Genomic DNA, 22941 nt, shown 5'->3' with positions numbered 1-22941 from the left:
AGTATTCTGTGAATGACAAAGCCATGACTCTGTCCATACCCCATAAGTGCTACACATACCAAGAAAGCTTCCCATTTGTTGAAAGGGCATTTCTTGGTCAGTGTATTCCTGATTTCTTCAAAACAAGAAACATTCTCTAAGGATCTTATGATCTTAAAAAATGAAAAGAATACACTGTTAATCCAGTAATTGACTGCAATGCACTTCTTTTGATGATGGAAAATATTAATACAATGCACAAATTAGGTTAAAAATGCAAATGAATAAATAAACATGATGTCCACTGAAGTCCACTTTTTGGCACTTTTTGAAAAGAGAATTTGAATCACATGCTAAAGCAGATAATAGGAAAATATATTTAATAGCCTAATTTACATAAGACTATTCAGAGCTGGATATTTTTAAGATGCCATAAATCTAGTATTCTCTGAATGACAAAGCCATGACTCTGTCCATATCCCATAAGTGCTACACATACCAACAAAGCTTCCCATTTGTTGAAAGGGCATTTCTTGGTCAGTGTATTCCTGATTTCTTCAAAACAAGAAACATTCTCTAAGGAGCTTATGATCTTAAAAAATGAAAAGAATACACAAGAAAAATCATGCGTTGGCCAGTGCTACACATAGCAACACAGCTTCCTGTTTTTTGAAAGGGCATTTCTTGATCAGTGTATTCCTAATTCCTTCAAAACAAGAATAATTCTCTAAGGAGTTTATGATCTTAAAAATTGAATACAAACTATGCGTTGGCCGGGAATCGAACCCGGATCAACTGCTTGGAAGGCAGCTATGCTCACCACTATACCACCAACGCTTCCTAGTTTTCAAAAGGGCATTTGTTAGTCAAATCTGTAAGCCACAACACCTGATTGTATGATTTCAATGCTCTACACTGTTAATCCATTAATTGACTGCAATGCACTTCTTTTGATGATGGAAAATATTAATACAATGCACAAATTAGGTTAAAAATGCAAATGAATAAATAAACATGATGTCCACTGAAGTCCACTTTTTGGCACTTTTGGAAAAGAGAATTTGAATCAAATGTTAAAACAGATAATAGGAAAATATAGTTAATAGCCTAATTTACATAAGACTAATTAGAGTTGGATATTTTTAAGATGCCATAAATCTAGTATTCTGTGAATGACAAAGCCATGACTCTGTCCATACCCCATAAGTGCTACACATATCAAGAAAGCTTCCCATTTGTTGAAAGGGCATTTCTTGGTCAGTGTATTCCTGATTTCTTCAAAACAAGAAACATTCTCTAAGGAGCTTATGATCTTAAAAAATGAAAAGAATACACAAGAAAAATCATGCGTTGGCCAGTGCTACACATACCAACAAAGCTTCCCGTTTTTTGAAAGGGCATTTCTTGGTCAGTGTATTCCTAATTCCTTCAAAACAAGAATAATTCTCTAAGGAGTTTATGATCTTAAAAATTGAATACAAACTATGCGTTGGCCGGGAATCGAACCCGGGTCAACTGCTTGGAAGGCAGCTATGCTCACCACTATACCACCAACGCTTCCTGGTTTTCAAAAGGGCATTTGTTAGTCAAATCTGTAAGCCACAACACCTGATTGTATGATTTCAATGCACTACACTATTAATCCATTAATTGACTGCAATACACTTCTTTTGATTATGGAAAATATTAATACAATGCACAAATTAGGTTAAAAATGCAAATGAATAAATAAACATGATGTACACTGAAGTCCACTTTTTGGCACTTTTGGAAAAGAGAATTTGAATCAAATGTTAAAGCAGATAATAGGAAAATATATTTAATAGCCTAATTTACATAAGACTATTTAGAGTTGGATATTTTTAAGATGCCATAAATCTAGTATTCTGTGAATGACAAAGCCATGACTCTGTCCATACCCCATAAGTGCTACACATACCAACAAAGCTTCCCATTTGTTGAAAGGGCATTTCTTGGTCAGTGTATTCCTGATTTCTTCAAAACAAGAAACATTCTCTAAGGAGCTTATGATCTTAAAAAATGAAAAGAATACACAAGAAAAATCATGCGTTGGCCAGTGCTACACATACCAACAAAGCTTCCCGTTTTTTGAAAGGGCATTTCTTGGTCAGTGTATTCCTAATTCCTTCAAAACAAGAATAATTCTCTAAGGAGTTTATGATCTTAAAAATTTAATACAAACTATGCGTTGGCCGGGAATCGAACCCGGGTCAACTGCTTGGAAGGCAGCTATGCTCACCACTATACCAACAACGCTTCCTGGTTTTCAAAAGGGCATTTGTTAGTCAAATCTGTAAGCCACAACACCTGATTGTATGATTTCAATGCTCTACACTGTTAATCCATTAATTGACTGCAATGCACTTCTTTTGATGATGGAAAATATTAATACAATGCACAAATTAGGTTAAAAATGCAAATGAATAAAATAAACATGATGTACACTGAAGTCCACTTTTTGGCACTTTTGGAAAAGAGAATTTGAATCAAATGTTAAAGCAGATAATAGGAAAATATATTTAATAGCCTAATTTACATAAGACTATTTAGAGTTGGATATTTTTAAGATGCCATAAATCTAGTATTCTGTGAATGACAAAGCCATGACTCTGTCCATACCCCATAAGTGCTACACATACCAAGAAAGCTTCCCATTTGTTGAAAGGGCATTTCTTGGTCAGTGTATTCCTGATTTCTTCAAAACAAGAAACATTCTCTAAGGAGCTTATGATCTTAAAAAATGAAAAGAATACACAAGAAAAATCATGCGTTGGCCAGTGCTACACATACCAACAAAGCTTCCCGTTTTTTGAAAGGGCATTTCTTGGTCAGTGTATTCCTAATTCCTTCAAAACAAGAATAATTCTCTAAGGAGTTTATGATCTTAAAAATTGAATACAAACTATACGTTGGCAAGGAATCGAACCCGGGTTAACTGCTTGGAAGGCAGCTATGCTCACCACTATACCACCAACGCTTCCTGGTTTTCAAAAGGGCATTTGTTAGTCAAATCTGTAAACCACAACACCTGATTGTATGATTTCAATGCTCTACACTCTTAATCCATTAATTGACTGCAATGCACTTCTTTTGATGATGGAAAATATTAATACAATGCACAAATTAGGTTAAAAATGCAAATGAATAAATAAACATGATGTACACTGAAGTCCACTTTTTGGCACTTTTGGAAAAGAGAATTTGAATCAAATGTTAAAGCAGATAATAGGAAAATATATTTAATAGCCTAATTTACTTAAGACTATTCAGAGCTGGATATTTTTAAGATGCCATAAATCTAGTATTCTCTGAATGACAAAGCCATGACTCTGTCCATACCCCATAAGTGCTACACATACCAAGAAAGCTTCCCATTTGTTGAAAGGGCATTTCTTGGTCAGTGTATTCCTGATTTCTTCAAAACAAGAAACATTCTCTAAGGAGCTTATGATCTTAAAAAATGAAAAGAATACACAAGAAAAATCATGCGTTGGCCAGTGCTACACATACCAACAAAGCTTCCCGTTTTTTGAAAGGGCATTTCTTGGTCAGTGTATTCCTAATTCCTTCAAAACAAGAATAATTCTCTAAGGAGTTTATGATCTTAAAAATTGAATACAAACTATGCGTTGGCCGGGAATCGAACCCGGGTCAACTGCTTGGAAGGCAGCTATGCTCACCACTATACCAACAACGCTTCCTGGTTTTCAAAAGGACATTTGTTAGTCAAATCTGTAAGCCACAACACCTGATTGTATGATTTCAATGCACTACACTGTTAATCCATTAATTGACTGCAATACACTTCTTTTGATTATGGAAAATATTAATACAATGCACAAATTAGGTTAAAAATGCAAATGAATAAATAAACATGATGTACACTGAAGTCCACTTTTTGGCACTTTTGGAAAAGAGAATTTGAATCAAATGTTAAAGCAGATAATAGGAAAATATATTTAATAGCCTAATTTACATAAGACTATTTAGAGTTGGATATTTTTAAGATGCCATAAATCTAGTATTCTGTGAATGACAAAGCCATGACTCTGTCCATACCCCATAAGTGCTACACATACCAACAAAGCTTCCCATTTGTTGAAAGGGCATTTCTTGGTCAGTGTATTCCTGATTTCTTCAAAACAAGAAACATTCTCTAAGGAGCTTATGATCTTAAAAAATGAAAAGAATACACAAGAAAAATCATGCGTTGGCCAGTGCTACACATACCAACAAAGCTTCCCGTTTTTTGAAAGGGCATTTCTTGGTCAGTGTATTCCTAATTCCAAATGAATAAATAAACATGATGTACACTGAAGTCCACTTTTTGGCACTTTTGGAAAAGAGAATTTGAATCAAATGTTAAAGCAGATAATAGGAAAATATATTTAATAGCCTAATTTACATAAGACTATTCAGAGTTGGATATTTTTAAGATGCCATAAATCTAGTATTCTGTGAATGACAAAGCCATGACTCTGTCCATACCCCATAAGTGCTACACATACCAAGAAAGCTTCCCATTTGTTGAAAGGGCATTTCTTGGTCAGTGCATTCCTGATTTCTTCAAAACAAGAAACATTCTCTAAGGAGCTTATGATCTTAAAAAATGAAAAGAATACACTGTTAATCCAGTAATTGACTGCAATGCACTTCTTTTGATGATGGAAAATATTAATACAATGCACAAAATAGGTTTAAAATGTAAATGAATAAATAAACATGATGTCCACTGAAGTCCACTTTTTGGCACTTTTGGAAAAGAGAATTTGAATCACATGCTAAAGCAGATAATAGGAAAATATATTTAATAGCCTAATTTACATAAGACTATTCAGAGCTGGATATTTTTAAGATGCCATAAATCTAGTATTCTCTGAATGACAAAGCCATGACTCTGTCCATATCCCATAAGTGCTACACATACCAACAAAGCTTCCCATTTGTTGAAAGGGCATTTCTTGGTCAGTGTATTTCTGATTTCTTCAAAACCAGAAACATTCTCTAAGGAGCTTATGATCTCAAAAAATGAAAAGAATACACAAGAAAAATCATGCGTTGGCCAGTGCTACACATACCAACAAAGCTTCCCGTTTTTTGAAAGGGCATTTCTTGGTCAGTGTATTCCTAATTCCTTCAAAACAAGAATAATTCTCTAAGGAGTTTATGATCTTAAAAATTGAATACAAACTATGCGTTGGCCAGGAATCGAACCCGGGTCAACTGCTTGGAAGGCAGCTATGCTCACCACTATACCACCAACGCTTCCTGGTTTTCAAAAGGGCATTTGTTAGTCAAATCTGTAAGCCACAACACCTGATTGTATGATTTCAATGCTCTACACTCTTAATCCATTAATTGACTGCAATGCACTTCTTTTGATGATGGAAAATATTAATACAATGCACAAATTAGGTTAAAAATGCAAATGAATAAATAAACATGATGTACACTGAAGTCCACTTTTTGGCACTTTTGGAAAAGAGAATTTGAATCAAATGTTAAAGCAGATAATAGGAAAATATATTTAATAGCCTAATTTACATAAGACTATTCAGAGTTGGATATTTTTAAGATGCCATAAATCTAGTATTCTGTGAATGACAAAGCCATGACTCTGTCCATACCCCATAAGTGCTACACATACCAACAAAGCTTCCCATTTGTTGAAAGGGCATTTCTTGGTCAGTGTATTCCTGATTTCTTCAAAACAAGAAACATTCTCTAAGGAGCTTATGATCTTAAAAAATGAAAAGAATACACTGTTAATCCAGTAATTGACTGCAATGCACTTCTTTTGATGATGGAAAATATTAATACAATGCACAAAATAGGTTTAAAATGTAAATGAATAAATAAACATGATGTCCACTGAAGTCCACTTTTTGGCACTTTTGGAAAAGAGAATTTGAATCACATGCTAAAGCAGATAATAGGAAAATATATTTAATAGCCTAATTTACTTAAGACTATTCAGAGCTGGATATTTTTAAGATGCCATAAATCTAGTATTCTCTGAATGACAAAGCCATGACTCTGTCCATATCCCATAAGTGCTACACATACCAACAAAGCTTCCCATTTGTTGAAAGGGCATTTCTTGGTCAGTGTATTCCTGATTTCTTCAAAACCAGAAACATTCTCTAAGGAGCTTATGATCTCAAAAAATGAAAAGAATACACAAGAAAAATCATGCGTTGGCCAGTGCTACACATACCAACAAAGCTTCCCGTTTTTTGAAAGGGCATTTCTTGGTCAGTGTATTCCTAATTCCTTCAAAACAAGAATAATTCTCTAAGGGAATCGAACCCGGGTCAACTGCTTGGAAGGCAGCTATGCTCACCACTACACCACCAACGCTTCCTGGTTTTCAAAAGGGCATTTGTTAGTCAAATCTGTAAGCCACAACACCTGATTGTATGATTTCAATGCACTACACTGTTAATCCATTAATTGACTGCAATACACTTCTTTTGATTATGGAAAATATTAATACAATGCACAAATTAGGTTAAAAATGCAAATGAATAAATAAACATGATGTACACTGAAGTCCACTTTTTGGCACTTTTGGAAAAGAGAATTTGAATCAAATGTTAAAGCAGATAATAGGAAAATATATTTAATAGCCTAATTTACATAAGACTATTTAGAGTTGGATATTTTTAAGATGCCATAAATCTAGTATTCTGTGAATGACAAAGCCATGACTCTGTCCATACCCCATAAGTGCTACACATACCAACAAAGCTTCCCATTTGTTGAAAGGGCATTTCTTGGTCAGTGTATTCCTGATTTCTTCAAAACAAGAAACATTCTCTAAGGAGCTTATGATCTTAAAAAATGAAAAGAATACACTGTTAATCCAGTAATTGACTGCAATGCACTTCTTTTGATGATGGAAAATATTAATACAATGCACAAAATAGGTTTAAAATGTAAATGAATAAATAAACATGATGTCCACTGAAGTCCACTTTTTGGCACTTTTGGAAAAGAGAATTTGAATCACATGCTAAAGCAGATAATAGGAAAATATATTTAATAGCCTAATTTACATAAGACTATTCAGAGCTGGATATTTTTAAGATGCCATAAATCTAGTATTCTCTGAATGACAAAGCCTTGACTCTGTCCATATCCCATAAGTGCTACACATACCAACAAAGCTTCCCATTTGTTGAAAGGGCATTTCTTGGTCAGTGTATTCCTGATTTCTTCAAAACAAGAAACATTCTCTAAGGAGCTTATGATCTTAAAAAATGAAAAGAATACACAAGAAAAATCATGCGTTGGCCAGTGCTACACATACCAACAAAGCTTCCCGTTTTTTGAAAGGGCATTTCTTGGTCAGTGTATTCCTAATTCCTTCAAAACAAGAATAATTCTCTAAGGAGTTTATGATCTTAAAAATTGAATACAAACTATGCGTTGGCCGGGAATCGAAGCCGGGTCAACTGCTTGGAAGGCAGCTATGCTCACCACTATACCACCAACGCTTCCTGGTTTTCAAAAGGGCATTTGTTAGTCAAATCTGTAAGCCACAACACCTGATTGTATGATTTCAATGCTCTACACTGTTAATCCATTAATTGACTGCAATGCACTTCTTTTGATGATGGAAAATATTAATACAATGCACAAATTAGGTTAAAAATGCAAATGAATAAATAAACATGATGTACACTGAAGTCCACTTTTTGGCACTTTTGGAAAAGAGAATTTGAATCAAATGTTAAAGCAGATAATAGGAAAATATATTTAATAGCCTAATTTACTTAAGACTATTCAGAGCTGGATATTTTTAAGATGCCATAAATCTAGTATTCTCTGAATGACAAAGCCATGACTCTGTCCATACCCCATAAGTGCTACACATACCAAGAAAGCTTCCCATTTGTTGAAAGGGCATTTCTTGGTCAGTGTATTCCTGATTTCTTCAAAACAAGAAACATTCTCTAAGGAGCTTATGATCTTAAAAAATGAAAAGAATACACAAGAAAAATCATGCGTTGGCCAGTGCTACACATACCAACAAAGCTTCCCGTTTTTTGAAAGGGCATTTCTTGGTCAGTGTATTCCTAATTCCTTCAAAACAAGAATAATTCTCTAAGGAGTTTATGATCTTAAAAATTGAATACAAACTATGCGTTGGCCGGGAATCGAACCCGGGTCAACTGCTTGGAAGGCAGCTATGCTCACCACTATACCAACAACGCTTCCTGGTTTTCAAAAGGACATTTGTTAGTCAAATCTGTAAGCCACAACACCTGATTGTATGATTTCAATGCACTACACTGTTAATCCATTAATTGACTGCAATACACTCGTTTGATTATGGAAAATATTAATACAATGCACAAATTAGGTTAAAAATGCAAATGAATAAATAAACATGATGTACACTGAAGTCCACTTTTTGGCACTTTTGGAAAAGAGAATTTGAATCAAATGTTAAAGCAGATAATAGGAAAATATATTTAATAGCCTAATTTACATAAGACTATTTAGAGTTGGATATTTTTAAGATGCCATAAATCTAGTATTCTGTGAATGACAAAGCCATGACTCTGTCCATACCCCATAAGTGCTACACATACCAAGAAAGCTTCCCATTTGTTGAAAGGGCATTTCTTGGTCAGTGTATTCCTGATTTCTTCAAAACAAGAAACATTCTCTAAGGAGCTTATGATCTTAAAAAATGAAAAGAATACACAAGAAAAATCATGCGTTGGCCAGTGCTACACATACCAACAAAGCTTCCCGTTTTTTGAAAGGGCATTTCTTGGTCAGTGTATTCCTAATTCCTTCAAAACAAGAATAATTCTCTAAGGAGTTTATGATCTTAAAAATTGAATACAAACTATACGTTGGCAAGGAATCGAACCCGGGTTAACTGCTTGGAAGGCAGCTATGCTCACCACTATACCACCAACGCTTCCTGGTTTTCAAAAGGGCATTTGTTAGTCAAATCTGTAAACCACAACACCTGATTGTATGATTTCAATGCTCTACACTCTTAATCCATTAATTGACTGCAATGCACTTCTTTTGATGATGGAAAATATTAATACAATGCACAAATTAGGTTAAAAATGCAAATGAATAAATAAACATGATGTACACTGAAGTCCACTTTTTGGCACTTTTGGAAAAGAGAATTTGAATCAAATGTTAAAGCAGATAATAGGAAAATATATTTAATAGCCTAATTTACTTAAGACTATTCAGAGCTGGATATTTTTAAGATGCCATAAATCTAGTATTCTCTGAATGACAAAGCCATGACTCTGTCCATACCCCATAAGTGCTACACATACCAAGAAAGCTTCCCATTTGTTGAAAGGGCATTTCTTGGTCAGTGTATTCCTGATTTCTTCAAAACAAGAAACATTCTCTAAGGAGCTTATGATCTTAAAAAATGAAAAGAATACACAAGAAAAATCATGCGTTGGCCAGTGCTACACATACCAACAAAGCTTCCCGTTTTTTGAAAGGGCATTTCTTGGTCAGTGTATTCCTAATTCCTTCAAAACAAGAATAATTCTCTAAGGAGTTTATGATCTTAAAAATTGAATACAAACTATGCGTTGGCCGGGAATCGAACCCGGGTCAACTGCTTGGAAGGCAGCTATGCTCACCACTATACCAACAACGCTTCCTGGTTTTCAAAAGGACATTTGTTAGTCAAATCTGTAAGCCACAACACCTGATTGTATGATTTCAATGCACTACACTGTTAATCCATTAATTGACTGCAATACACTTCTTTTGATTATGGAAAATATTAATACAATGCACAAATTAGGTTAAAAATGCAAATGAATAAATAAACATGATGTACACTGAAGTCCACTTTTTGGCACTTTTGGAAAAGAGAATTTGAATCAAATGTTAAAGCAGATAATAGGAAAATATATTTAATAGCCTAATTTACATAAGACTATTTAGAGTTGGATATTTTTAAGATGCCATAAATCTAGTATTCTGTGAATGACAAAGCCATGACTCTGTCCATACCCCATAAGTGCTACACATACCAACAAAGCTTCCCATTTGTTGAAAGGGCATTTCTTGGTCAGTGTATTCCTGATTTCTTCAAAACAAGAAACATTCTCTAAGGAGCTTATGATCTTAAAAAATGAAAAGAATACACAAGAAAAATCATGCGTTGGCCAGTGCTACACATACCAACAAAGCTTCCCGTTTTTTGAAAGGGCATTTCTTGGTCAGTGTATTCCTAATTCCAAATGAATAAATAAACATGATGTACACTGAAGTCCACTTTTTGGCACTTTTGGAAAAGAGAATTTGAATCAAATGTTAAAGCAGATAATAGGAAAATATATTTAATAGCCTAATTTACATAAGACTATTCAGAGTTGGATATTTTTAAGATGCCATAAATCTAGTATTCTGTGAATGACAAAGCCATGACTCTGTCCATACCCCATAAGTGCTACACATACCAAGAAAGCTTCCCATTTGTTGAAAGGGCATTTCTTGGTCAGTGCATTCCTGATTTCTTCAAAACAAGAAACATTCTCTAAGGAGCTTATGATCTTAAAAAATGAAAAGAATACACTGTTAATCCAGTAATTGACTGCAATGCACTTCTTTTGATGATGGAAAATATTAATACAATGCACAAAATAGGTTTAAAATGTAAATGAATAAATAAACATGATGTCCACTGAAGTCCACTTTTTGGCACTTTTGGAAAAGAGAATTTGAATCACATGCTAAAGCAGATAATAGGAAAATATATTTAATAGCCTAATTTACATAAGACTATTCAGAGCTGGATATTTTTAAGATGCCATAAATCTAGTATTCTCTGAATGACAAAGCCATGACTCTGTCCATATCCCATAAGTGCTACACATACCAACAAAGCTTCCCATTTGTTGAAAGGGCATTTCTTGGTCAGTGTATTCCTGATTTCTTCAAAACAAGAAACATTCTCTAAGGAGCTTATGATCTTAAAAAATGAAAAGAATACACAAGAAAAATCATGCGTTGGCCAGTGCTACACATACCAACAAAGCTTCCCGTTTTTTGAAAGGGCATTTCTTGGTCAGTGTATTCCTAATTCCAAATGAATAAATAAACATGATGTACACTGAAGTCCACTTTTTGGCACTTTTGGAAAAGAGAATTTGAATCAAATGTTAAAGCAGATAATAGGAAAATATATTTAATAGCCTAATTTACATAAGACTATTCAGAGTTGGATATTTTTAAGATGCCATAAATCTAGTATTCTGTGAATGACAAAGCCATGACTCTGTCCATACCCCATAAGTGCTACACATACCAAGAAAGCTTCCCATTTGTTGAAAGGGCATTTCTTGGTCAGTGCATTCCTGATTTCTTCAAAACAAGAAACATTCTCTAAGGAGCTTATGATCTTAAAAAATGAAAAGAATACACTGTTAATCCAGTAATTGACTGCAATGCACTTCTTTTGATGATGGAAAATATTAATACAATGCACAAAATAGGTTTAAAATGTAAATGAATAAATAAACATGATGTCCACTGAAGTCCACTTTTTGGCACTTTTGGAAAAGAGAATTTGAATCACATGCTAAAGCAGATAATAGGAAAATATATTTAATAGCCTAATTTACATAAGACTATTCAGAGCTGGATATTTTTAAGATGCCATAAATCTAGTATTCTCTGAATGACAAAGCCATGACTCTGTCCATATCCCATAAGTGCTACACATACCAACAAAGCTTCCCATTTGTTGAAAGGGCATTTCTTGGTCAGTGTATTTCTGATTTCTTCAAAACCAGAAACATTCTCTAAGGAGCTTATGATCTCAAAAAATGAAAAGAATACACAAGAAAAATCATGCGTTGGCCAGTGCTACACATACCAACAAAGCTTCCCGTTTTTTGAAAGGGCATTTCTTGGTCAGTGTATTCCTAATTCCTTCAAAACAAGAATAATTCTCTAAGGAGTTTATGATCTTAAAAATTGAATACAAACTATGCGTTGGCCAGGAATCGAACCCGGGTCAACTGCTTGGAAGGCAGCTATGCTCACCACTATACCACCAACGCTTCCTGGTTTTCAAAAGGGCATTTGTTAGTCAAATCTGTAAGCCACAACACCTGATTGTATGATTTCAATGCTCTACACTCTTAATCCATTAATTGACTGCAATGCACTTCTTTTGATGATGGAAAATATTAATACAATGCACAAATTAGGTTAAAAATGCAAATGAATAAATAAACATGATGTACACTGAAGTCCACTTTTTGGCACTTTTGGAAAAGAGAATTTGAATCAAATGTTAAAGCAGATAATAGGAAAATATATTTAATAGCCTAATTTACATAAGACTATTCAGAGTTGGATATTTTTAAGATGCCATAAATCTAGTATTCTGTGAATGACAAAGCCATGACTCTGTCCATACCCCATAAGTGCTACACATACCAACAAAGCTTCCCATTTGTTGAAAGGGCATTTCTTGGTCAGTGTATTCCTGATTTCTTCAAAACAAGAAACATTCTCTAAGGAGCTTATGATCTTAAAAAATGAAAAGAATACACTGTTAATCCAGTAATTGACTGCAATGCACTTCTTTTGATGATGGAAAATATTAATACAATGCACAAAATAGGTTTAAAATGTAAATGAATAAATAAACATGATGTCCACTGAAGTCCACTTTTTGGCACTTTTGGAAAAGAGAATTTGAATCACATGCTAAAGCAGATAATAGGAAAATATATTTAATAGCCTAATTTACTTAAGACTATTCAGAGCTGGATATTTTTAAGATGCCATAAATCTAGTATTCTCTGAATGACAAAGCCATGACTCTGTCCATATCCCATAAGTGCTACACATACCAACAAAGCTTCCCATTTGTTGAAAGGGCATTTCTTGGTCAGTGTATTCCTGATTTCTTCAAAACCAGAAACATTCTCTAAGGAGCTTATGATCTCAAAAAATGAAAAGAATACACAAGAAAAATCATGCGTTGGCCAGTGCTACACATACCAACAAAGCTTCCCGTTTTTTGAAAGGGCATTTCTTGGTCAGTGTATTCCTAATTCCTTCAAAACAAGAATAATTCTCTAAGGGAATCGAACCCGGGTCAACTGCTTGGAAGGCAGCTATGCTCACCACTACACCACCAACGCTTCCTGGTTTTCAAAAGGGCATTTGTTAGTCAAATCTGTAAGCCACAACACCTGATTGTATGATTTCAATGCACTACACTGTTAATCCATTAATTGACTGCAATACACTTCTTTTGATTATGGAAAATATTAATACAATGCACAAATTAGGTTAAAAATGCAAATGAATAAATAAACATGATGTACACTGAAGTCCACTTTTTGGCACTTTTGGAAAAGAGAATTTGAATCAAATGTTAAAGCAGATAATAGGAAAATATATTTAATAGCCTAATTTACATAAGACTATTTAGAGTTGGATATTTTTAAGATGCCATAAATCTAGTATTCTGTGAATGACAAAGCCATGACTCTGTCCATACCCCATAAGTGCTACACATACCAACAAAGCTTCCCATTTGTTGAAAGGGCATTTCTTGGTCAGTGTATTCCTGATTTCTTCAAAACAAGAAACATTCTCTAAGGAGCTTATGATCTTAAAAAATGAAAAGAATACACTGTTAATCCAGTAATTGACTGCAATGCACTTCTTTTGATGATGGAAAATATTAATACAATGCACAAAATAGGTTTAAAATGTAAATGAATAAATAAACATGATGTCCACTGAAGTCCACTTTTTGGCACTTTTGGAAAAGAGAATTTGAATCACATGCTAAAGCAGATAATAGGAAAATATATTTAATAGCCTAATTTACATAAGACTATTCAGAGCTGGATATTTTTAAGATGCCATAAATCTAGTATTCTCTGAATGACAAAGCCATGACTCTGTCCATATCCCATAAGTGCTACACATACCAACAAAGCTTCCCATTTGTTGAAAGGGCATTTCTTGGTCAGTGTATTCCTGATTTCTTCAAAACAAGAAACATTCTCTAAGGAGCTTATGATCTTAAAAAATGAAAAGAATACACAAGAAAAATCATGCGTTGGCCAGTGCTACACATACCAACAAAGCTTCCCGTTTTTTGAAAGGGCATTTCTTGGTCAGTGTATTCCTAATTCCAAATGAATAAATAAACATGATGTACACTGAAGTCCACTTTTTGGCACTTTTGGAAAAGAGAATTTGAATCAAATGTTAAAGCAGATAATAGGAAAATATATTTAATAGCCTAATTTACATAAGACTATTTAGAGTTGGATATTTTTAAGATGCCATAAATCTAGTATTCTGTGAATGACAAAGCCATGACTCTGTCCATACCCCATAAGTGCTACACATACCAACAAAGCTTCCCATTTGTTGAAAGGGCATTTCTTGGTCAGTGTATTCCTGATTTCTTCAAAACAAGAAACATTCTCTAAGGAGCTTATGATCTTAAAAAATGAAAAGAATACACTGTTAATCCAGTAATTGACTGCAATGCACTTCTTTTGATGATGGAAAATATTAATACAATGCACAAAATAGGTTTAAAATGTAAATGAATAAATAAACATGATGTCCACTGAAGTCCACTTTTTGGCACTTTTGGAAAAGAGAATTTGAATCACATGCTAAAGCAGATAATAGGAAAATATATTTAATAGCCTAATTTACATAAGACTATTCAGAGCTGGATATTTTTAAGATGCCATAAATCTAGTATTCTCTGAATGACAAAGCCTTGACTCTGTCCATATCCCATAAGTGCTACACATACCAACAAAGCTTCCCATTTGTTGAAAGGGCATTTCTTGGTCAGTGTATTCCTGATTTCTTCAAAACAAGAAACATTCTCTAAGGAGCTTATGATCTTAAAAAATGAAAAGAATACACAAGAAAAATCATGCGTTGGCCAGTGCTACACATACCAACAAAGCTTCCCGTTTTTTGAAAGGGCATTTCTTGGTCAGTGTATTCCTAATTCCTTCAAAACAAGAATAATTCTCTAAGGAGTTTATGATCTTAAAAATTGAATACAAACTATGCGTTGGCCGGGAATCGAAGCCGGGTCAACTGCTTGGAAGGCAGCTATGCTCACCACTATACCACCAACGCTTCCTGGTTTTCAAAAGGGCATTTGTTAGTCAAATCTGTAAGCCACAACACCTGATTGTATGATTTCAATGCTCTACACTGTTAATCCATTAATTGACTGCAATGCACTTCTTTTGATGATGGAAAATATTAATACAATGCACAAATTAGGTTAAAAATGCAAATGAATAAATAAACATGATGTACACTGAAGTCCACTTTTTGGCACTTTTGGAAAAGAGAATTTGAATCAAATGTTAAAACAGATAATAGGAAAATATATTTAATAGCCTAATTTACATAAGACTATTTAGAGTTGGATATTTTTAAGATGCCATAAATCTAGTATTCTGTGAATGACAAAGCCATGACTCTGTCCATACCCCATAAGTGCTACACATACCAAGAAAGCTTCCCATTTGTTGAAAGGGCATTTCTTGGTCAGTGTATTCCTGATTTCTTCAAAACAAGAAACATTCTCTAAGGAGCTTATGATCTTAAAAAATGAAAAGAATACACAAGAAAAATCATGCGTTGGCCAGTGCTACACATACCAACAAAGCTTCCCGTTTTTTGAAAGGGCATTTCTTGGTCAGTGTATTCCTAATTCCTTCAAAACAAGAATAATTCTCTAAGGAGTTTATGATCTTAAAAATTGAATACAAACTATACGTTGGCCAGGAATCGAACCCGGGTCAACTGCTTGGAAGGCAGCTATGCTCACCACTATACCACCAACGCTTCCTGGTTTTCAAAAGGGCATTTGTTAGTCAAATCTGTAAGCCACAACACCTGATTGTATGATTTCAATGCACTACACTGTTAATCCATTAATTGACTGCAATACACTTCTTTTGATTATGGAAAATATTAATACAATGCACAAATTAGGTTAAAAATGCAAATGAATAAATAAACATGATGTACACTGAAGTCCACTTTTTGGCACTTTTGGAAAAGAGAATTTGAATCAAATGTTAAAGCAGATAATAGGAAAATATATTTAATAGCCTAATTTACATAAGACTATTCAGAGTTGGATATTTTTAAGATGCCATAAATCTAGTATTCTGTGAATGACAAAGCCATGACTCTGTCCATACCCCATAAGTGCTACACATACCAACAAAGCTTCCCATTTGTTGAAAGGGCATTTCTTGGTCAGTGTATTCCTGATTTCTTCAAAACAAGAAACATTCTCTAAGGAGCTTATGATCTTAAAAAATGAAAAGAATACACTGTTAATCCAGTAATTGACTGCAATGCACTTCTTTTGATGATGGAAAATATTAATACAATGCACAAAATAGGTTTAAAATGTAAATGAATAAATAAACATGATGTCCACTGAAGTCCACTTTTTGGCACTTTTGGAAAAGAGAATTTGAATCACATGCTAAAGCAGATAATAGGAAAATATATTTAATAGCCTAATTTACATAAGACTATTCAGAGCTGGATATTTTTAAGATGCCATAAATCTAGTATTCTCTGAATGACAAAGCCATGACTCTGTCCATATCCCATAAGTGCTACACATACCAACAAAGCTTCCCATTTGTTGAAAGGGCATTTCTTGGTCAGTGTATTCCTGATTTCTTCAAAACAAGAAACATTCTCTAAGGAGCTTATGATCTTAAAAAATGAAAAGAATACACAAGAAAAATCATGCGTTGGCCAGTGCTACACATACCAACAAAGCTTCCCGTTTTTTGAAAGGGCATTTCTTGGTCAGTGTATTCCTAATTCCTTCAAAACAAGAATAATTCTCTAAGGAGTTTATGATCTTAAAAATTGAATACAAACTATGCGTTGGCCGGGAATTGAACCGGGGTCAACTGCTTGGAAGGCAGCTATGCTCACCACTATACCACCAACGCTTCCTGGTTTTCAAAAGGGCATTTGTTAGTCAAATCTGTAATCCACAATACCTGATTGTATGATTTCAATGCTCTACACTGTTAATCCAGTAATTGACTGCAATGCACTTCTTTTGATGATGGAAAATATTAATACAATGCACAAAATAGGTTTAAAATGTAAATGAATAAATAAACATGATGTCCACTGAAGTCCACTTTTTGGCACTTTTGGAAAAGAGAATTTGAATCACATGCTAAAGCAGATAATAGGAAAATATATTTAATAGCCTAATTTACATAAGACTATTCAGAGCTGGATATTTTTAAGATGCAATAAATCTAGTATTCTCTGAATGACAAAGCCATGACTCTGTCCATATCCCATAAGTGCTACACATACCAACAAAGCTTCCCATTTGTTGAAAGGGCATTTCTTGGTCAGTGTATTCCTGATTTCTTCAAAACAAGAAACATTCTCTAAGGAGCTTATGATCTTAAAAAATGAAAAGAATACACTGTTAATCCAGTAATTGACTGCAATGCACTTCTTTTGATGATGGAAAATATTAATACAATGCACAAAATAGGTTTAAAATGTAAATGAATAAATAAACATGATGTCCACTGAAGTCCACTTTTTGGCACTTTTGGAAAAGAGAATTTGAATCACATGCTAAAGCAGATAATAGGAAAATATATTTAATAGCCTAATTTACATAAGACTATTCAGAGCTGGATATTTTTAAGATGCCATAAATCTAGTATTCTCTGAATGACAAAGCCATGACTCTGTCCATATCCCATAAGTGCTACACATACCAACAAAGCTTCCCATTTGTTGAAAGGGCATTTCTTGGTCAGTGTATTCCTGATTTCTTCAAAACAAGAAACATTCTCTAAGGAGCTTATGATCTTAAAAAATGAAAAGAATACACTGTTAATCCAGTAATTGACTGCAATGCACTTCTTTTGATGATGGAAAATATTAATACAATGCACAAAATAGGTTTAAAATGTAAATGAATAAATAAACATGATGTCCACTGAAGTCCGCTTTTTGGCACTTTTGGAAAAGAGAATTTGAATCACATGCTAAAGCAGATAATAGGAAAATATATTTAATAGCCTAATTTACATAAGACTATTCAGAGCTGGATATTTTTAAGATGCCATAAATCTAGTATTCTCTGAATGACAAAGCCATGACTCTGTCCATATCCCATAAGTGCTACACATACCAACAAAGCTTCCCATTTGTTGAAAGGGCATTTCTTGGTCAGTGTATTCCTGATTTCTTCAAAACAAGAAACATTCTCTAAGGAGCTTATGATCTTAAAAAATGAAAAGAATACACAAGAAAAATCATGCGTTGGCCAGTGCTACACATACCAAACTATGCTCTGTCCATATCCCATAAGTGCTACACATACCAACAAAGCTTCCCATTTGTTGAAAGGGCATTTCTTGGTCAGTGTATTCCTGATTTCTTCAAAACAAGAAACATTCTCTAAGGAGCTTATGATCTTAAAAAATGAAAAGAATACACTGTTAATCCAGTAATTGACTGCAATGCACTTCTTTTGATGATGGAAAATATTAATACAATGCACAAAATAGGTTTAAAATGTAAATGAATAAATAAACATGATGTCCACTGAAGTCCACTTTTTGGCACTTTTGGAAAAGAGAATTTGAATCACATGCTAAAGCAGATAATAGGAAAATATATTTAATAGCCTAATTTACATAAGACTATTCAGAGCTGGATATTTTTAAGATGCCATAAATCTAGTATTCTCTGAATGACAAAGCCATGACTCTGTCCATATCCCATAAGTGCTACACATACCAACAAAGCTTCCCATTTGTTGAAAGGGCATTTCTTGGTCAGTGTATTCCTGATTTCTTCAAAACAAGAAACATTCTCTAAGGAGCTTATGATCTTAAAAAATGAAAAGAATACACTGTTAATCCAGTAATTGACTGCAATGCACTTCTTTTGATGATGGAAAATATTAATACAATGCACAAAATAGGTTTAAAATGTAAATGAATAAATAAACATGATGTCCACTGAAGTCCGCTTTTTGGCACTTTTGGAAAAGAGAATTTGAATCACATGCTAAAGCAGATAATAGGAAAATATATTTAATAGCCTAATTTACATAAGACTATTCAGAGCTGGATATTTTTAAGATGCCATAAATCTAGTATTCTCTGAATGACAAAGCCATGACTCTGTCCATATCCCATAAGTGCTACACATACCAACAAAGCTTCCCATTTGTTGAAAGGGCATTTCTTGGTCAGTGTATTCCTGATTTCTTCAAAACAAGAAACATTCTCTAAGGAGCTTATGATCTTAAAAAATGAAAAGAATACACAAGAAAAATCATGCGTTGGCCAGTGCTACACATACCAAACTATGCTCTGTCCATATCCCATAAGTGCTACACATACCAACAAAGCTTCCCATTTGTTGAAAGGGCATTTCTTGGTCAGTGTATTCCTGATTTCTTCAAAACAAGAAACATTCTCTAAGGAGCTTATGATCTTAAAAAATGAAAAGAATACACTGTTAATCCAGTAATTGACTGCAATGCACTTCTTTTGATGATGGAAAATATTAATACAATGCACAAAATAGGTTTAAAATGTAAATGAATAAATAAACATGATGTCCACTGAAGTCCACTTTTTGGCACTTTTGGAAAAGAGAATTTGAATCACATGCTAAAGCAGATAATAGGAAAATATATTTAATAGCCTAATTTACATAAGACTATTCAGAGCTGGATATTTTTAAGATGCCATAAATCTAGTATTCTCTGAATGACAAAGCCATGACTCTGTCCATATCCCATAAGTGCTACACATACCAACAAAGCTTCCCATTTGTTGAAAGGGCATTTCTTGGTCAGTGTATTCCTGATTTCTTCAAAACAAGAAACATTCTCTAAGGAGCTTATGATCTTAAAAAATGAAAAGAATACACTGTTAATCCAGTAATTGACTGCAATGCACTTCTTTTGATGATGGAAAATATTAATACAATGCACAAAATAGGTTTAAAATGTAAATGAATAAATAAACATGATGTCCACTGAAGTCCGCTTTTTGGCACTTTTGGAAAAGAGAATTTGAATCACATGCTAAAGCAGATAATAGGAAAATATATTTAATAGCCTAATTTACATAAGACTATTCAGAGCTGGATATTTTTAAGATGCCATAAATCTAGTATTCTCTGAATGACAAAGCCATGACTCTGTCCATATCCCATAAGTGCTACACATACCAACAAAGCTTCCCATTTGTTGAAAGGGCATTTCTTGGTCAGTGTATTCCTGATTTCTTCAAAACAAGAAACATTCTCTAAGGAGCTTATGATCTTAAAAAATGAAAAGAATACACTGTTAATCCAGTAATTGACTGCAATGCACTTCTTTTGATGATGGAAAATATTAATACAATGCACAAAATAGGTTTAAAATGTAAATGAATAAATAAACATGATGTCCACTGAAGTCCACTTTTTGGCACTTTTGGAAAAGAGAATTTGAATCACATGCTAAAGCAGATAATAGGAAAATATATTTAATAGCCTAATTTACATAAGACTATTCAGAGCTGGATATTTTTAAGATGCCATAAATCTAGTATTCTCTGAATGACAAAGCCATGACTCTGTCCATATCCCATAAGTGCTACACATACCAACAAAGCTTCCCATTTGTTGAAAGGGCATTTCTTGGTCAGTGTATTCCTGATTTCTTCAAAACAAGAAACATTCTCTAAGGAGCTTATGATCTTAAAAAATGAAAAGAATACACAAGAAAAATCATGCGTTGGCCAGTGCTACACATACCAACAAAGCTTCCCGTTTTTTGAAAGGGCATTTCTTGGTCAGTGTATTCCTAATTCCTTCAAAACAAGAATAATTCTCTAAGGAGTTTATGATCTTAAAAATTGAATACAAACTATGCGTTGGCCGGGAATTGAACCGGGGTCAACTGCTTGGAAGGCAGCTATGCTCACCACTATACCACCAACGCTTCCTGGTTTTCAAAAGGGCATTTGTTAGTCAAATCTGTAATCCACAATACCTGATTGTATGATTTCAATGCTCTACACTGTTAATCCAGTAATTGACTGCAATGCACTTCTTTTGATGATGGAAAATATTAATACAATGCACAAAATAGGTTTAAAATGTAAATGAATAAATAAACATGATGTCCACTGAAGTCCACTTTTTGGCACTTTTGGAAAAGAGAATTTGAATCACATGCTAAAGCAGATAATAGGAAAATATATTTAATAGCCTAATTTACATAAGACTATTCAGAGCTGGATATTTTTAAGATGCAATAAATCTAGTATTCTCTGAATGACAAAGCCATGACTCTGTCCATATCCCATAAGTGCTACACATACCAACAAAGCTTCCCATTTGTTGAAAGGGCATTTCTTGGTCAGTGTATTCCTGATTTCTTCAAAACAAGAAACATTCTCTAAGGAGCTTATGATCTTAAAAAATGAAAAGAATACACTGTTAATCCAGTAATTGACTGCAATGCACTTCTTTTGATGATGGAAAATATTAATACAATGCACAAAATAGGTTTAAAATGTAAATGAATAAATAAACATGATGTCCACTGAAGTCCACTTTTTGGCACTTTTGGAAAAGAGAATTTGAATCACATGCTAAAGCAGATAATAGGAAAATATATTTAATAGCCTAATTTACATAAGACTATTCAGAGCTGGATATTTTTAAGATGCCATAAATCTAGTATTCTCTGAATGACAAAGCCATGACTCTGTCCATATCCCATAAGTGCTACACATACCAACAAAGCTTCCCATTTGTTGAAAGGGCATTTCTTGGTCAGTGTATTCCTGATTTCTTCAAAACAAGAAACATTCTCTAAGGAGCTTATGATCTTAAAAAATGAAAAGAATACACTGTTAATCCAGTAATTGACTGCAATGCACTTCTTTTGATGATGGAAAATATTAATACAATGCACAAAATAGGTTTAAAATGTAAATGAATAAATAAACATGATGTCCACTGAAGTCCGCTTTTTGGCACTTTTGGAAAAGAGAATTTGAATCACATGCTAAAGCAGATAATAGGAAAATATATTTAATAGCCTAATTTACATAAGACTATTCAGAGCTGGATATTTTTAAGATGCAATAAATCTAGTATTCTCTGAATGACAAAGCCATGACTCTGTCCATATCCCATAAGTGCTACACATACCAACAAAGCTTCCCATTTGTTGAAAGGGCATTTCTTGGTCAGTGTATTCCTGATTTCTTCAAAACAAGAAACATTCTCTAAGGAGCTTATGATCTTAAAAAATGAAAAGAATACACTGTTAATCCAGTAATTGACTGCAATGCACTTCTTTTGATGATGGAAAATATTAATACAATGCACAAAATAGGTTTAAAATGTAAATGAATAAATAAACATGATGTCCACTGAAGTCCACTTTTTGGCACTTTTGGAAAAGAGAATTTGAATCACATGCTAAAGCAGATAATAGGAAAATATATTTAATAGCCTAATTTACATAAGACTATTCAGAGCTGGATATTTTTAAGATGCCATAAATCTAGTATTCTCTGAATGACAAAGCCATGACTCTGTCCATATCCCATAAGTGCTACACATACCAACAAAGCTTCCCATTTGTTGAAAGGGCATTTCTTGGTCAGTGTATTCCTGATTTCTTCAAAACAAGAAACATTCTCTAAGGAGCTTATGATCTTAAAAAATGAAAAGAATACACTGTTAATCCAGTAATTGACTGCAATGCACTTCTTTTGATGATGGAAAATATTAATACAATGCACAAAATAGGTTTAAAATGTAAATGAATAAATAAACATGATGTCCACTGAAGTCCGCTTTTTGGCACTTTTG

At 33.7% G+C, this 22941-nt stretch overlaps 10 non-coding genes across 10 annotated transcripts; all 10 read right to left on the bottom strand.

Moving 5' to 3' along the window:
• Positions 1–744: 744 nt before the first annotated feature.
• TRNAG-UCC (transfer RNA glycine (anticodon UCC)) lies at positions 745–816 on the bottom strand. Its single transcript has one exon. It is a non-coding gene; the product is annotated as a tRNA-Gly (tRNA).
• A 648-nt stretch (positions 817–1464) lies between these two features.
• On the bottom strand, positions 1465–1536 carry TRNAG-UCC (transfer RNA glycine (anticodon UCC)). Its single transcript has one exon. It is a non-coding gene; the product is annotated as a tRNA-Gly (tRNA).
• A 648-nt stretch (positions 1537–2184) lies between these two features.
• TRNAG-UCC (transfer RNA glycine (anticodon UCC)) lies at positions 2185–2256 on the bottom strand. The gene has a single exon. It is a non-coding gene; the product is annotated as a tRNA-Gly (tRNA).
• Positions 2257–3625: 1369 nt separating this feature from the next.
• On the bottom strand, positions 3626–3697 carry TRNAG-UCC (transfer RNA glycine (anticodon UCC)). Its single transcript has one exon. It is a non-coding gene; the product is annotated as a tRNA-Gly (tRNA).
• A 1496-nt stretch (positions 3698–5193) lies between these two features.
• On the bottom strand, positions 5194–5265 carry TRNAG-UCC (transfer RNA glycine (anticodon UCC)). The gene has a single exon. It is a non-coding gene; the product is annotated as a tRNA-Gly (tRNA).
• Positions 5266–7427: 2162 nt separating this feature from the next.
• TRNAG-UCC (transfer RNA glycine (anticodon UCC)) lies at positions 7428–7499 on the bottom strand. The gene has a single exon. It is a non-coding gene; the product is annotated as a tRNA-Gly (tRNA).
• A 648-nt stretch (positions 7500–8147) lies between these two features.
• On the bottom strand, positions 8148–8219 carry TRNAG-UCC (transfer RNA glycine (anticodon UCC)). The gene has a single exon. It is a non-coding gene; the product is annotated as a tRNA-Gly (tRNA).
• Positions 8220–9586: 1367 nt separating this feature from the next.
• On the bottom strand, positions 9587–9658 carry TRNAG-UCC (transfer RNA glycine (anticodon UCC)). Its single transcript has one exon. It is a non-coding gene; the product is annotated as a tRNA-Gly (tRNA).
• Positions 9659–12002: 2344 nt separating this feature from the next.
• On the bottom strand, positions 12003–12074 carry TRNAG-UCC (transfer RNA glycine (anticodon UCC)). Its single transcript has one exon. It is a non-coding gene; the product is annotated as a tRNA-Gly (tRNA).
• A 3010-nt stretch (positions 12075–15084) lies between these two features.
• On the bottom strand, positions 15085–15156 carry TRNAG-UCC (transfer RNA glycine (anticodon UCC)). The gene has a single exon. It is a non-coding gene; the product is annotated as a tRNA-Gly (tRNA).
• Positions 15157–22941: the final 7785 nt, after the last annotated feature.

Source organism: Taudactylus pleione, unplaced genomic scaffold, assembly GCF_031769625.1.
Source record: "Taudactylus pleione unplaced genomic scaffold, aTauple2 ptg000467l, whole genome shotgun sequence".
Classification (NCBI taxonomy): Eukaryota; Metazoa; Chordata; class Amphibia; order Anura; family Myobatrachidae; genus Taudactylus; species Taudactylus pleione.
The sequence above is the reverse complement of the archived record's forward strand: the minus strand, read 5'-3'. Positions and strand labels throughout refer to the sequence as shown.